We start from the raw sequence: 17,084 nt of genomic DNA on the forward strand, positions 1-17,084 counted from the left end.
AAAGATAATAAATAATAGAAATAAAAAATTATTTAAATTACAATATAGAAATTCAAAAATTTAAAGTGAAAAGATAAAAATATACTTAAAAATTTATTAAAATTAAACTATTTAAATATATAATAATATTATTACAAATAAAATTAAAATATATAAAATAAAAATAAAATGATTAAATAATTTAAAAAATAAAAAAATAAAATATCATTAATATTATTTAAATAAATTATTAAAAATATAAATATAAAATATAAAATATAATTATAATTATAACTATACTGATATTCTCTCAAATAATATAGATACCATAAAATTTCTCGTTTTACTTTTAATGTAAAAAAAAAATAATGTAGCAGAATGTGAATGGTTAGATAAATTATGTGATAGAAATTTATTAAATTGCATTCAAATGCACCAAAACATAACTGCATATAATTTGAATCCTGTACAAATGGGTTGTCTCATATATACAAAATCAGAATACAAACTAATTATTGCAATAACAATTATTACTAACTGAAACAATTAATTACTGACTGTAACACGCCCCTCAGCCTCATGTTGGGAGGTATAGGTTCATGACTCGCAACTTGGAAATCAACGAATTCAAAATGTGGTAAAGCCTCAGAAAGAGCATTTACTATATAGTCTCCCTTGTGTTGGAGGATCTTGGTGTTAGAGTTGATTTTTAGTATCACAAAACTCAGAAAACTACATTATGTAATTTATCAAGTATTTGTTGATCATCTTTTATGCTCATTTTTATTTAGGTGAGAGTAATCAGTATTATTTATTTTTATTGGAATTGTATTTAGGATCTTGTAGTGTAGAATTTTGAACCTTGTACTTGGACCTTGCAGTGTAGGTTTTAGGCCTTGAAGTCACAAATGCACTTTTTGTCATTTAACCTACATTTGAGTTTGAATTTGGCACCATGTGATTAGTCATGTAGGGGTGCACATGGCTTGGCCAAATTCCATTTAAATATAACTCAAATGTCATTCAAATGTATTGGTGTAATTTCTTATATCCAGTGACACATGGGAGTACATGAGATGTATCTAGGTTCACTCACCAATTTGAGTTTCAAATTCAAATTACCGCACCAACCTTCCTAGTTAGCTAACCTTGGTTCATTTTGAACCTTGATTAGCCTACCTTCTCCTAGAAGCCACCAAGATCTATTTAAGGTTTCCACCTCCATTGTATGCATCACTTTTGGAATTTTATGAGCATTCATCACTTGAATTCTCTCCTTCCAAATTCCTTGAGTCACTTAGGAGATACTTCTCCTTAAGAACTTCCAACAAGGAAACCTTTGTTGTGACTAGTGCCTTTGCTTGTTTCTCCTTCTTGTGGAGAAGGCTTGCGCCTTTAAAACACCTTCTACTCTTCATCTTGTTTGATCACTTTCCTTTGGAGAGCTTCAAGGAAGATCAATGGAGTCCTAAGGAGTCACTTGGATGAATTCGTTCACCATTCAACCAAAGAGATTCCATCATTTTGGTATCTAGAGTCATGGTTGTTTTCCTCAAGGATTAAGTCATCTTTCCATCGTTTATTTTGTCTAAAACTCTTCTTGATTATCTTGAGATGTTTGTGTTATGTAGATCCAGTTTCTTGTATGGTAATTGATAGATCTACCTGTCTTGAAAACTTTTGGTTTCTTACAAATATTTTGAACTAGTAATCTTGAACCAATCTTTATAAGCCTATAAGACCTGTGCCATAAGTGCTTCATTTTGATTTGGTTGAGTCTCTATTCATGATTTGATTTGGTAATAAGATGAAAGTATGCATGATTTTGAATTTTTGAATCCATATATGTTGTCTAGAGTCATGTATAGTTTTTGTTGTTGAGATTCATGAAGTCGTAAATCAACTCAGATTTGGAGTATGAAAGTTTTGATCATAACAAAGGGTGGATTCTGAGAATCAAATCTGACCAAGGACATCAACAAGTCAAAAACAAGTCAAGAAGAAGATATGACTATTATGATGTGTAATAGGAATAGGTTATAAGTTCTTATGAGTTGTATTGGTTTGATTAGCTTATTTTGAATGTTTATGCTTTGTGCATGAGTTAATTTTAATCTAAATTGACTGAGAGTGAGTATGATGATGACTTAAAATAATTGGAAAGATTTTTTTTGAAGTATAAATTTGAGTTTTTGAGAATTAACTCAAAATAATTGATTATCATAAAATGTAATCGATTATTCTAGCAACAGGTGAAAAGAGCCTTGTTGTAATAATCGATTATCTATGAAATAATCGATTATTCTAGGAAGCACTCTCTAGAATAATCGATTATCCTGCAAAATAATCGATTATTCTGTTCTTGAGTGATTTCTAGAAATCATGAAGAACAAAATAATCAATTATCCTTTAAAATAATCGATTATCTGGTTCTGAAATTTTTATAAATAGCTTTCACACTTTGAAACTTCAGAACAGAGAATGAATTGAGAATCAAAAAGAGAAAAACTATATTGCGAAGTCTTTATGACCTTCTTGGAGTGTTTTCTTTGTGAAACCAAGAAGTAAAACATTTTGAAATGTTTTGAAAGAGATCATCATCATCATTACATTCTTGGGAAAGAAAGATTAAGATTTGCTTTTGGAATTCACAGTCTTATTTGTTTAGCTTCCAGGTGAATTCGTTCCTTTAATTCTTTGTGAAAAGTGTAAGGGAAATCTTGAGTAGGTGTCTCAAGTGGTAAGGAATTCTTGTAGTGGGTTTCTACAAGAAGTGCTTTCTTGGGGGCAAGAAAGTGGTTATCTTGAATGTAGGAGTATATGCATGTGTTGTATGCTTGTAAAACTTCATTAAGATAGTGGAACAAATCTTGATCAGGTTATGATTGAGGACTGGATGTAGGTCTCATGTGGAGTGGCTGAACCAGGATAAAGTACTTGTGCATTCTTCTCTCTCACTCTTATCTTTTACGTTGAGCAAAATCTTGGTTGAGTGTTAAAAGTGGATAATCTTGATTAATATGTTTTTATGCACAACATTGCTTTAAACTAAATCAAAGTGTTGCATATTAAGTCTTCTTAACATTGACCTTTATCAAGATTAATCAAGAAAGCATATAGGACTTGTAACACCCTAGTTTTCAAAAAGGTTATTGTTATTATTATTATTATATGGTATTTGATCATAATTATTTTAATAATTATATAGAAATATTATTTTGTACGTTTTAAATAATTATTATTTTGGACAATTATTTTGTACGTATTAAATAAGTATTTTTATTAGTATTTTTAAATAAATATTTATATGTTTTAAGAGAAAGTTGATTTTATATGATATTTTGTTATTAAAATTTATTATTATATTTTGAGTCAGAAATATATTATTATTATAGAGGAAAAATATTTTATAACATACATGTATTTATTTTATTTAATTATTTTGAGGAGAAAGAGAAGTGGGTTAGAAGAGAAGGAAAATGGGTTGGGTTGACCCAACCCAATAGATTAATTTTAAGAAAGGAATCAGGTAGTGTTAACCCTATCTGCCTCATTTGCATTCTGAGGGGTTAGGAAAAAAAAAAGAGAAATAAAGAGCTCTAAGGAAGAGTACTCAGGAACGATCTTAGATCACACCAAGACCATCCGTCTTCTGCTCATCCAGGTAAGGGGGGAGTGAGAAACCTCGCTCTGGGTGTGGGATTGTATGCTGGGTAGTGGGATTGGCCCCCAATCCTGTGTTTGCTGTATTTTTATGTATGCTCATGTATGAGGGGTTTCTCCCAATTGTATCTGTTTTGCTTATTATTTTTCTTATATGCAATTAATTGTATGACTTGAGATCTCTATGGGTTCCTATGGGAAACCTTATGAGAAAACGGGCAAAATATGAATGTTTTCTATTTTTCCTTCTGATTACTTTGTTGTGTTCCTTGTTGGATGTGATGCATGAGTATGTGGTTAATTTTGAAAATAAATATGTTTTAATATGATCTAGAGTGCTCTATGGGTTCCTGCGGGAAACCCTACGAGAAATAGGTAAAATATGAAATATTTTCTGTTTTGATTTCTGATTTTTCTGTTATATTCCTTGTTTGATGACATGTAAAAATATGTATTTAATTTTATAAATAAACGAGTTTTGATATAAATTAAAGTGCTCTGTGGAGGCTTTGTGAATATGATGATGTAAAGTGAAATGTGATTGAGACATGGGATATGAAATCTGATAATGAAATATGATGACGAAATGCGATGATGTGATATGACCATGGGAAATGATAATGTGATATGAGAATGCATAGAGTCTGGATTGACATGCATCATTTGCATAAGTGTTTTAAGGGTACGATATGGAATACACCGCCAGAGAAGGCCCCTTAGTGTAAAAGCTTTGGGGATTAGTCCTTGGGGATAGCTCGGTTTGGAAGTCCCAGTCTCGCCCATTGTGTGCATGGGATGTATCTTGCGCAGCTTAGCTATCCTGACGAGACTCTGGTAGTGTATCCTTCTAGTGAGAGTGCGCAGAGGGTGTGACCCGGCATGTACTCCTAGACTACTCTTCGTGTATTGCTAGCGGCAATATGCCATGTGATGCTTTACTGGCGCCACATGCATGATAATGTGAAGTTCGTGTCCATGCATGTGCATCCTTATTATTAAATGATGATAAATTACTATTTGTATGACTTGGATGATTGAATAAACTATTGTTGTTGATTGATCTATGAGGTAACTGTATTGTTTGTGTTTGGCTATCCGGTGTGCGTTCCTACACCGTGAGCCAGAGTGAGATGTTTCTCACTCCCTTCTTTTGTGTTGTTTCTCTTGTTTGATATACAGGTGATCATCAGCGTGAGGCTGAGGATGTTGGTGATGAAGCTTAGGCTTCTATGTTGGGTTTTTCTCTGATAGGACATGTGACATCGGGACATAGATAAGATTAGTTTAAAATGTTCTTATTAAATTATTTTGGAAAATTCAGTTTTATTTCTTTGTAATTTTACTGGCATGTTATTTGGATTAAGTTTATGAATGTGAACTCTTTACCCTTACGTGGTTGGAAATTTGATTTTTATTAATGAAAAATTCTATTTTTTTTTTTATAATTATTGTATATGTATGTTGGGGTAGAGAATGTCTCATTAAGTGGTATCAGAGCAGGTCGATCCAATCGACCGTGTGTGTTATGTGCTTATCGCGACTCTGTTGTGTGCTCTGACTGTGTCTTGTTTGTTGTGTACTATGATGATGTTTTGCTTTGATGATGATGATGTTCTTCTTGTGTTGATATTGTTGAGTTTGATATTGTTAAGTTATTTTGTAATTAGAAGAATGATAGTCATGATAGTGTTAGCTAATACCATTATGACCGCTCTTCTTCATTCTTATGATTGCTTATTTGTTTGATACTTCTTGCTTACGGAAGAAGTAGTGGTTGAGTGATATCGTTTGTGTTGCAAGCATATGTGCGAGTAGTGGTAGACGAGATATTGTGCTAATATTATAGGAACTATTGAGGCCTTAGACTTGGGTAAGACATTGATTGTTTTTAGTGTATTAAGAGTTTACGATTGGTGGAATTTTTTAAAGCTATAGTTGTAGCGATTGAATCTAAGGATGATGTATGTTGAGAATTGGAGTTTTGGTATTCTTAAGGAGTGATTGAAGTGTTGATGATTTATAGAGTTTGATGGTTGCATGTTGACCTTTTATGGTTCAGGTAGCATGTGAATTTTATTTTCTAAAAGCCTTTTATACTGAATATGTGAGTTGTTTTGGTTTAGGATTGTAGTGGAAAGCTTGAATATGAAGTTGAGGTGTGAGTTTGGAAGGGTTGAGGTATTTTTGTGGGCTTAGATATATTGATATACTATTGCTGTTTGGTGTAGAGGATATTTTCGCTGCAGTCTTGTTGTTCCAGTATGAGTACCATATTGACAGATTTAGATTTTATGGTCTTCACAAAAGTTGTAGCCTTGGACGTTATCTTTCCAATGGAACTGGAATCAGGTAAAACGGAGGTCTAGAACTCCAGTTATAGTTACTTTGGTGATCAAAGGTCTAGCTGTAAGCGCTGAATATATCTACTGTGGTTTTTGAAATTTTTAGCTAAGAACATGATCTTTTTAGAATCTTATGTCTTCGTAGGAGTTGTAGCTTATTCTCTTAGCTTTCTTTTGAGATAGGTTTGAGATCATTTGGATGAGTATAAATCTCTAGGTATCATTTTCTTTGATCATTGTTGAAGGGATATTTTTGATTTTGTTAAGATGTTTTGGGGTGTTTTCATGTGGATTGAGAGGTTGTTTAAGGCTGTATGATGCTATGTGGTAAAGGTTGTTCATGTACATGCTTATGAATGGTATATTTGAAGGTTTAAAGTAGGTATTCTAATATGATTTAATATGCATGTATGTTAATATGTGGATAGATGACCTTAGGGATCAATTGGTGAATGTCGTGTGGTTAGTGAGATTGATCTTAGGGTGTGATATGATCATATTGTAGTTGAGGGTGGAGATATATCCAAGACGGTTCTATGTTAAGTTATCTAAGTATTACTATTTTATTTTATTTTATCTTATTTTATTTTATTTATTTATTGATTTATTTATTTTTTTTTATTTTTTTGATTGTATGAGATAAGTTTTCTAGTTCTTGTAAATTCCAGTTGAGGTAAACATGGATCTGTCTCAAGTAGAAGTTATGTTCAAGTGGGGAGATATCTAAGTCAATTAGTGAGGTTAAGAGTTTTCTTAGATAAGCTTATTATTATAGGAGAGTTATTGAGTAAATTTCTAAGATAACATTACTTTTGACTAGGTCAACTAGGGAGAGTGTTGTCTTTGTGTGGGATAGTAAGTGTGAGAGTAGTTTCCAAACTCTTAAGGAAAGATTGATTAATGTTAATACTACTAGATTTAGTAAGTCTTTTGTGGTATATAGTGGTGCTTCTAGGATGAGTTTGGGCAGAGTGTTGATGCAAGAAGGAATGGTAGTAGCTTATGCTTCTAGGAAATTAAGAATTCATGAGAAGAATTACCTTACCCATGACCTTGAGTTAGTAGTTATGATATTTACACTAAGATTTGGAGACACTACCTATATGATTCTAAACTTGAGGTATTTAGTGATCGTTAGAGCCTTAAATATCTTTTGACCAAAGGATATAGTTGGAATTTCTTAAGGACTAGGATTTTAATTTTAGTTGTTATCTAGGTAAAGCCAATGTGGTGATCGATGCTTTGAGTAGGAAACCTTTATATTTTCCTTTCCTTATGGTTAGAGAGATGGATCTTTTGGCTTAGTCTAAGGATTTAAGTTTGGCTTATGAGATTACCCTTAGTAGTGTGAGACTAGGTATGACTCGAGTAACGAGTGGATTGTTGAAGGAAATTGGAGAAGCATAATTAGTTGATTCAATTTGGTGACAAGATATGAAGCTATAGGACAAGGTAATGGAGAGAAGAGTTGCCTTGGGTATAGATGAAGTGGTAAGACTTGGAGACCGATTCTGTGTACCTAGTGAACTTACGCTTAGGCACTTGATCTTTGGAGAGGGTCGTAGAAATAAAGCTATTATTCTAGAAGATACCTTGAGTAGGATGATCTTTCATCCATCATCTTTGATGATTTAAGAGTTGGATTTGATTGAAGAGTTTAGAGACTTAAGCTTGGTGTGTGAGATTACCTCTAGGAGCATTGAATCAATTATGTTGAAAGTGACTAATGAATTAATGGACGAGATTAGGGAAGCCTAGGAGTTAGATCCTTTCTTAGTGAACCAAGTGGAGAGGATTGGTAGGGGTATAGATAGCCCTTTACGAGTGGAAGTTGATGGTGTTTTGGGGTTCAATGATAGGATCTATGGCCTAGTAATCTTGAATTTAGGAAAATGATCTTAGAGGGAGGACATAAGAGTACTCTTAACATCCATTTAGGAGCTACTAAGATGTATCAGAGTGACGCAGCGGAAGCATGGTGGCCTAAGGTGAAGAGAGGAGTAGAGGAAGCTTGTGTACTCATGTTTAGTATGATATAAGTCTAAGATAGAACATCAGAAGCCTTTTAGGTCTTTTGTAACCTTTAGATGTCCCTATTTGGAAGTGAGATAATGCGTCTAGACTTTGTTGTGGGTTTGCCTAGGAAGTTTAGGAAGAATCTTAGTTTAATGAAGGAGTCATAGTCGAACCTCTTCATTTCAGAAATTCGAGGACGAATTTCTTAAAAGGGGGGAAGTATTGTAACACCCCAGTTTTCAAAAAGGTTATTGTTATTATTATTATTATATGATATTTGATCATAATTATTTTAATAATTATATAGAAATATTATTTTGTACGTTTTAAATAATTATTATTTTGGACAATTATTTTGTACGTATTAAATAAATATTTTTATTAGTATTTTTAAATAAATATTTATATGTTTTAAGAGAAAGTTGATTTTATATGATATTTTGTTATTGAAATTTATTATTATATTTTGAGTCAGAAATATATTATTATTATAGAGGAAAAATATTTTATAATATACATGTATTTATTTTATTTAATTATTTTGAGGAGAAAGAGAAGTGGGTTAAAAGAGAAGGAAAATGGGTTGGGTTGACCCAACCCAATAGATTAATTTTAAGAAAGGAATCAGGTAGTGTTAACCCTATCTGCCTCATTTGCATTCTAAGGGGTTAGGGAAAAAAAAAAGAGGAGAAACAAAGAGCTCTAAGGAAGAGTACTCAGGAACGATCTTAGATCACACCAAGACCATCCGTCTTCTGCTCATCCAGGTAAGGGGGGAGTGAGAAACCTCGCTCTGGGTGTGGGATTGTATGCTGGTTAGTGGGATTGGCCCCCAATCCTGTGTTTGCTGTATTTTTATGTATGCTCATGTATGAGGGGTTTCTTCCAATTGTATCTGTTTTGCTTATTATTTTTCTTATATGCAATTAATTGTATGACTTGAGATCTCTATGGGTTCCTATGGGAAAACTTATGAGAAAACGGGCAAAATATGAATGTTTTCTATTTTTCCTTCTGATTACTTTGTTGTGTTCCTTGTTGGATGTGATGCATGAGTATGTGGTTAATTTTGAAAATAAATATGTTTTAATATGATCTAGAGTGCTCTATGGGTTCCTGCGGGAAACCCTACGAGAAATAGGTAAAATATGAAATATTTTCTGTTTTGATTTCTGATTTTTCTGTTATATTCCTTGTTTGATGACATGTAAAAATATGTATTTAATTTTATAAATAAACGAGTTTTGATATAAATTAAAGTGCTTTGTGGAGGCTTTGTGAATATGATGATGTAAAGTGAAATGTGATTGAGACATGAGATATGAAATGTGATAATGAAATATGATGACGAAATGCGATGATGTGATATGACCATGGGAAATGATAATGTGATATGAGAATGCATAGAGTCTTGATTGACATGCATCATTTGCATAAGTGTTTTAAGGGTACGATATGGAATACACCGCCAGAGAAGGCCCCCTAGTGTAAAAGCTTTGGGGATTAGTCCTTGGGGATAGCTCAGTTTGGAAGTCCCAGTCTCGCCCATTGTGTGCATGGGATGTATCTTGCGCAGCTTAGCTATCCTGACGAGACTCTGGTAGTATATCCTTCTAGTGAGAGTGCGCAGAGGGTGTGACCCGGCATGTACTCCTAGACTACTCTTCATGTATTGCTAGCGGCAATATGCCATGTGATGTTTTACTGGCGCCACATGCATGATAATGTGAAGTTCGTGTCCATGCATGTGCATCCTTATTATTAAATGATGATAAATTACTATTTGTATGACTTGGATGATTGAATAAACTATTGTTGTTGATTGATCTATGAGGTAACTGTATTGTTTGTGATTGGCTATCCGGTGTGCGTTCCTACACCGTGAGCCAGAGTGAGATGTTTCTCACTCCCTTCTTTTGTGTTGTTTCTCTTGTTTGATATACAGGTGATCATCAGCGTGAGGCTGAGGATGTTGGTGATGAAGCTTAGGCTTTTATGTTGGGTTTTGCTCTGATAGGACATGTGACATCGGGACATAGATAAGATTAGTTTAAAATTTTCTTATTAAATTATTTTGGAAAATTCAGTTTTATTTCTTTGTAATTTTACTGTCATGTTATTTGGATTAAGTTTATGAATGTGAACTCTTTACCCTTACGTGGTTGGAAATTTGATTTTTATTAATGAAAATTTCTATTTTTTTATAATTATTGTATATGTATGTTGGGGTAGAGAATGTCTCAGGACTCATTCCCATTAGCAAGTCTTTCAAGGAACTTCTTTGAGAATTCATATTAAAAAAGTTTAAGTTGAAATAAAGATCCTTAGAACTCTGAAAAAAGTTTTAAGTGTCATAGAATCCAATTCACCCCCCCTTTTGGAATTAGCCATTCTTTTCTAACAATTGGTATCTAGAGCAAGGTTCTTGAGTGTTAATCAAGATTTCAAAAATAGCTAACAACAACCTACCTTTTGGTGAGGGTGTGTCTATTCATAGACCTCCTGTTTTCAATGGTGAAAACTATGTCTATTGGAAAATTAGGATGATAATTTTCATTAAAGCAATTGACATTGCTGTGTGGGATGCAATTGAAAATGGACCCTATATCCCTATGACCAAAGATGGTGATGGAAAGAAAGAAAAACATTGGAGTGAGTGGAGTGATGATGAGAAAAAGAGAGTTCAATATGACTATACATCAAAGAACATTATTACATTTGCGTTGTCTATTGATGAGTTTTTTAGAATTTCTCAATGCAAATCTGCTAAAGAAAAGTGGGACACTTTTCAAGTTACTCATGAAGGAAGAAGTGATGTAAAAAGATCTAGAAAGCATACTCTTATAAGAGAATATGAATTGTTGAGAATGAATCATGGTGAATCAATTTCTGATTTTCAAAAAAGGTTTACACACTTGATAAATCACCTTGTTGATCTTGGCAGGAAATTTGAAGAACTAAATTTGAAAGTGCTACAATGCTTGGATAGATCTTGGCAAGCAAAGGTTACTCCAATAGAAAAATCAAAGGACTTAACTTCATTAACTCTTGCAACTCTCTTTGGAAAGCTAAGAGAGCATGAGCAAAAGCTGCACATTTTTGATGAAAATGAACAGCATGACAAAAAGGGTAAAGGAGTGTCTCTAAGAGTCTTGAAATCAGTCAAAAGCAAAGAAATATGTGAAAACTCAAGCTCCGAAGATTCTGATTCAGAGAACTTCAACTTGTTGGTGAAGAAGTTCAGAAAATTCCTAAGAAAGAAGAGGAGTTCCCCCTACAAGTTTAACAAAAAGGCCAACAAGAAAGAGGAAGGAAGCACATCCTCTTACAATTATTTTGAGTGTGGAAAACCATGCCACATAAAAGTTGAATGTCCCAACCTTCTAAAGAAGCAACAAGAGGAAACAAAAGGGAAGAAAAATTACAAAGGAAAAAGAGCCTACATTGCTTGGGAAGACAATGACTCAAGCACAACAAGTGATGAATATGAATTTGAGGAAAACAACTTATGTTTGATGGCTGGAGCTAATTAAGACACAATAGTAAGTGATTCTGATGTTGAATGTAATCCGAATTATGATCAACTTCAAGAAGCTTTCGTTCAAATTCACAAAGAGGCTGTGAAATTAGATGCTTTAAATTCAAAGCTTAAAAACAAGCTGTCATGGTATGAAAATGGTTTAATTAGAGCTGAACAAGAGCTTGAAAATTTGAAAAATGAACATGAAAATCTTCAAACAATTTTGAACTTCAATGAAACTCATTGTGAAACCTCCCTTTCTTCAAAAGTTGATTGTGAAAATTGCAAGGTTTTGGAAAAAGAAAATGCTGATTTGAAAAACTCTCTTGTAAAGTTCACAAATGGAAATGCAAATTTGAATATCATTTTGGGAAAGCATAGACATGCTTTTGATAGAAGTGGACTTGGTTTTAATCAAAGCATGAACATGCCATTAAAATCAAAGGAAATAGTTTTTAAGAGGAACCAATCTTTTAGAAAATACAAAGGCAATTTCATTAAACAAACTACTTGCTTTTATTGTTGAAAGAAAGGACATACAATAAGGAATTGCTATTCTAGGAAATATGGTGTTCCAAATGGAGAAATGATTTGGATTAAAAAGAGCCAAAGGCTGAGAACTAACCATCAAGGACCCTTCACATGGGTACCTAAATCAATTTTCTGATTTTGTTGTAGGAATGCTTGAGAGCCAAAAGCTTATTATGGTATCTTGATAGTGGTTGCTCAAGACATATGACTGGAGATCCTTCAAAAGTCTCAAGTTTGAAATTAAAGAATGAAGGATTTGTTACTTATGGTGACAACAACAAAGGGAAGATTCTTGGTCATGGAAACATTGGTAACTCTTCCTCCTCAACATTGATTGAAAATGTATTGCTTGTTGAAGGGTTGAAACATAACTTGCTTAGTATAAGCCAACTTAGTGACAAAGGATTTAAAATTGAATTTGGTAACACTTGTTGTTTAATCTGTGATAAATTGACAAAAGAAATTAGATTCATTGGAAAAAGAATTGACAACATTTACATGCTAGATTTAGAACACTCAATTACAATTTCTAACACCAAGTGTTTAATAACCAAAGAAGACAATATTTGGCTTTGGCATAGAATAGCTGGCAGCTGCACATATACACATGGATCACTTAAACGAACTTAGTAGAAAGGAGTTAGTGATTGGATTACCTAAACTCAAGTTTAGCAAGGACAAACTATGTGATGTTTGTCAAAAGGGCAAGCAAGTGAAGGCTAGCTTTAAAAGAAAAAATTAGATTTCAACTTCTAGACCTTTACAATCAATTCACATGGATTTCTTTGGTCCTTCAAGAACCATGAGTCTAGGAGGGAATTACTATGGGCTAGTTGTAGTAGATGACTATTCAAGATTCACTTGGGTTATGTTTCTTGCAAATAAAAGTGAAGCTTTCAATGCTTTTAAGAAATTTGCTAAGCTTGTTCAAAATGAGAAAAACACAAATATCACCTCAATTAGAAGTGACCATGGAGGTGAATTCCAAAACATTCTGTTCCAAAAATTCTGTGAGGAGCATGACATTAATCATAATTTTTCAGCACCTAGGACACCTCAACAAAATAGGGTTGTGGAAAGGAAAAATAGATCTCTTGAGGAATTAGCTAGGACTATGTTAAATGAGACTAAACTACCTAAATACTTTTGGACTAATGCAATTAACACAGCATGTCATGTGTTAAATAAGGTTCTAATTAGACCTATTCTAAAAAGAACACCCTATGAGATTTACAATGGAAGGAAACCTAATATCTCATACTTTAGAGTATTTGGGTGTAAATGTTTTGTGCGGAATAATGGTAAAGAACAACTTGGAAAATTTGATGCTAAAGCTGATGAAGAAATTTTCTTAGATTATTCTACAAATAGCAAAGCCTATAGAGTATATAACAAGAAAACTCTAATAGTTGAAGAATCAGTACATGTTGTGTTTGATGAGACTAACAAGCAAGAAACAAAGCAAACTAAAATAGAAGACTTGACTGATTTGCTTGATCAACAACCATTAGAAAGTGAACCTAGTGAAATGTCTAAAGAGAGTGAATCAATTGAAACCACTAAAAAGACAAGTGAACAATTGCCTAAGGAATGGAAAACTTCTAAGGACTTATCAATTGAAAATATAATTGGAAACATTGGTAAAGGAGTGTCAACTAGAAGATCCATCAAGAATATTTGTAACACTATGGCTTTTGTTTCACAAGTTGAACCCAAAACAATAGATGAAGAACTACATGATGAACATTGGTTAATGGCTATGCAAGAGGAACTAAATCAATTTGAAAGAAATGAAGTTTGGGATTTAGTGCCATTACCAAGTGATTATCCAATTATTGGAACCAAATGGGTTTTTAGGAATAAGCTTGATGAATCTGGAATCATTATAAGAAATAAGGCAAGGTTAGTAGCTAAGGGGTATAATCAAGAAGAGGGAATTGATTATGATGAGACTTTTGCCCTTATAGCAAGGATAGAAGCCATTAGATTACTTCTTACTTATGCTTCAATAATGAATTTCAAGCTTTACCAAATGGATGTAAAAAGTACTTTTCTAAATGGTTTAATACAAGAAGAAGTGTATGTGGAGCAACCACCAGGTTTCGTTGATTTTAAGTATCCTAATCATGTGTACAAACTTAAAAAGGCACTCTATGGCTTGAAACAAGCTCCAAGATCATGGTATGACAAGTTGAGCAAATTTTTGATTGAGAATGACTATGTTAGAGGTAAAGTAGATAATACATTGTTTGTGAAGAAATTCAAAAATGATACAATGTATGTTGAAATCTATGTGGATGACATTGTTTTTGGATCTACTAATTCCTCTCTATGCAAAGAATTTGCTAAGACCATGCAAGGTGAATTTGAGATGTCAATGATGGGAAAGCTTACATTTTTCTTGGGGATGCAAATCAAACAAATGAGTTATGGAATCTTTATAACTCAAAGCAAGTATTACAATGAACTGTTGAAAAAGTTTGGTATGGAAGGGTGTAAGGAGGCTACAACACCAATATCAAACTCATGCAATCTTGACTTGGATGAGAAAGGGATAGCTGTTGACAACTCAAAATATAGAGGTATCATTGGATCACTTTTATATTTGACAGCTAGTAGACCTGATATAATATTTGTTGTGTGCTTGTGTGCAAGATTTCACGCAAATCCAAAAGAGTCTCACATGAAATCTGTAAAAGAATTCTTAAATATCTAAGAGGAACAACTAATATAGGTTTATGGTATCTAAAAGGAGTCTCACTAAGTCTCATAGGTTATTCGGATTTAGACTATGCTAGGTGTAGACTTGATAGGAAGAGCACAAGTGGTACTTGTCACCTACTTGGAAGTGCACTTGTCTCATGGCATAGTAAAAAGCAAGCATGTGTTGCTTTAAGTACAACTAAGGCTGAATATATAGCCGCCGGCAGTTGTTGTGCACAAATTCTCTGGATGAAACAACAACTAAAAGATTATGGAACTGAGTTGAACAAAATTCCTTTGAGATGTGATAACACAAGTGCAATAAATCTAACCAAAAATCTAATCTTGCACTCTAGAACAAAACACATAGAAATAAGACATCATTTTTTTAAGAGATCATGTTCAAAAGAATGATTGTGTTGTAGAGTTTGTTAAAACAAATAAACAATTAGCTGATATATTTACATAACCTCTACCAAAAGAAAGATTTAATTAATTGAGAATTGAACTTGGTATTATCAACGAGTCTTGTTTGAATTGATTGTGAATGTGCACTTGAGTGTGATTGTTTGAATAAAACTTGGTTGATGTGTATATAGAACATTGAAATGTGATGCATAAAAGAGTGGTTTAAGAGTTGAAATGGATCAGGAATGGTTTAAAAGGTTTAAAGTAAGAGAAACAAAACTTCTATGAAATAATCGATTATTGTAAAATTTAATCGATTATTGTAAGCAAGCCTAGGAAAATAATCGATTATTTGGGAAAAAATTGATTATTTGGGAAAAAATTGATTATTTGGGAGAAGAGGAATTCCAGAAGTCTCTGGAATAATCGATTATTTGAGCAATAATCGATTATCTGGATAACAAGAAAACTTGGAGCCTCTAGAATAATTGATTATTTGGGAAATAATCGATTATTTGGGCAATAATCGATTATCTGGGCAAGTGAGAGGAAATGACTCTCTGGAATGATCGATTATTCAAAAAATAATCGATTATTTAGTGTAGAAAGGGTTTTTCAAAATATTTTACTGATACAAATAATTGATTATTTGTATAGATAATCGATTATCTACGCGACCCTTGGTTTTCCATACAGTTTTTGAATAGTTTTATTCGTGCCAATCCGGTGTTTAGGGCTTTAATAATACCTAACCTTCTTATTATACAAATAACCCACACATTCTCTCAACTCTCACACAAACCCTAACCCTTCTATCTCATATTCTTCTTCATCTTCTCTTCTCTAACAAAGAACCCATCTTTAATCACAAAATGGCCTTATCTTCCAAGAGACTCAAGAAGCTTGAAGTCAAGGGGAGCAAAAGACCTTTGCCCACTCGAGCTGACCAATTGATCTCCAAGTGGTTTGCTGACAAAGAGACCCAAGACTAGTACTTTGAGTGGTATGCGAGTAAGAGAATCATTCCTCCAAAAACTTTGAAGCTGGAGTGGTTCAAGAGTGAGGGTTTCAATTTTCCTCCTCTCTTGGAGCATCAAGAGCTTGGGAAGTTCTTGGGGTTGAAAGGTCCGTATTACCTGGAGCTTAGTAGGCTGTTCTTGTGTTTTGCCTCAAGCAATGAGGGGATAATGCAATCTATGGTGAAAGGCAAGCTCATAAAGCTTGATGGACCAACATTGAAGGAAGCGGCTGGGCTGAGCAGAAACGAAAGTATGAAGCCCCAACCCTTCAATTTTGGTGACTTTGAAGAGTTGACAACCTTTAGAGATTGTCAAAGGAACCCAGAGACCACAAATTACAACAAATTTCTAGCTGGAGGTATGAAGAAAAACTTTAGGTTGATTTCTTTTATAATAGCTTGGATGCTTAAGCTTAGACTTCATAACCATGCTCAAATATCTAGAGATGATATTTTGCTTATGCATGTCATTAAGAAAAATATAAAGATAGATTGGGTGTCTATTGTGAACGATTGTATCTGGAAGGCTAGGAGAAAAGAGGATGGTCTAATACCATATGCTTTATTGCTATTTAGGATTTTTGAGAAAGCTGGTGTGGATCTTAAAGGGGAGAAAAAGATAATTCTCCATGCCTCAAATAAGATTGAAAAATCTTCTTTGCATCATATAGGGATGCTAAAACAATAAGATAAATGGGTATTCAAAGGTGATGTTCCTCCAACACCGGAACCGACAACGGATGAATATGGTGTTCCATCTCATGATGAGGAACAACCACCGCAAGTGGAGATTGAACCTGAACAAGAGTAAGAATCAGAGCCTAAGGAATTTTCTCCGTTTGAACAAATTATGATTAACAAGCTTGATGCTGTGATGGAGATGTCAAGGAAGCATGAGTCATAT

This window comes from Cajanus cajan, chromosome 9 (genome assembly GCF_000230855.2).
Source record: "Cajanus cajan strain Asha chromosome 9, NIPB_CcT2T_4, whole genome shotgun sequence".
In the NCBI taxonomy this organism is placed as follows: Eukaryota; Viridiplantae; Streptophyta; class Magnoliopsida; order Fabales; family Fabaceae; genus Cajanus; species Cajanus cajan.